Consider the following 767-nt stretch of genomic DNA (forward strand, 5'->3'; position numbering starts at 1 on the left):
GCGGGCTGTTGGCAGCTGTGTGGTGGCTGCTGGCAGCCGTGTGCTGGCTGCTGGGGTGGGCCTGGGCGGCTGCCGAGGGCCCCCTGAGTGCACCTAGCAGTAGGGGCTGATGACCCAGGCTGAGCCTCCGATGTGCCCGGGCAGGACACCCAGGAGGCGGGGAGCAGCCCCCGCTGAAGTCCACGGCATGTGCCAGAGGCGAGTCTTGGAGAAAAAACGACAAAGTCCAAACGCTCCAGGCGCCGGGCAGGGTGGCGGACCGGGCTGGCCGGGCCGGCGGGAGCTGCGGCTGCTGGGGCTGAGCCGAGTATTAGTGCATGTCCTGAGAACCGGGAAGGGGACAAACCGGTGGCTCCAGGCCGGGTGGGAGTTCCAGGAGGTCGGCCTGGCTCTGGAGGTTTTCCCCTTGGCTTTTCCCCATAGGCCTAAACGGGGGAAGTCAAAAAAGCACCCCCAGCAGATGTATGCGGAGGGGCTGGGGGTTGACGGGGAGCGGGCTGTTGGCAGCTGTGTGGTGGCTGCAGGGGTGGGCCTGGGCGGCTGCGGAGGGCCCCCTGAGTGCAGCTACCAGCGGTGGCTCAAGACATTGCCTGAGCCTCCGATGTGCCCGGGCAGGACACCCAGGAGGCGGGGAGCAGCCCCCGCTGAAGCCCACGGCAGTTGGCAGAGATGAGTCTTTGAAAAAATGACAAAGTCCAAACGCTCCAGGCGCTGGCCAGGGGTGCGGACCGGGCTGGCCGGGCCGGCGGGAGCTGCGGCTGCCGGGG

The sequence above is a fragment of the Eleutherodactylus coqui genome, unplaced genomic scaffold, assembly GCF_035609145.1.
Source record: "Eleutherodactylus coqui strain aEleCoq1 unplaced genomic scaffold, aEleCoq1.hap1 HAP1_SCAFFOLD_300, whole genome shotgun sequence".
In the NCBI taxonomy this organism is placed as follows: domain Eukaryota; kingdom Metazoa; phylum Chordata; class Amphibia; order Anura; family Eleutherodactylidae; genus Eleutherodactylus; species Eleutherodactylus coqui.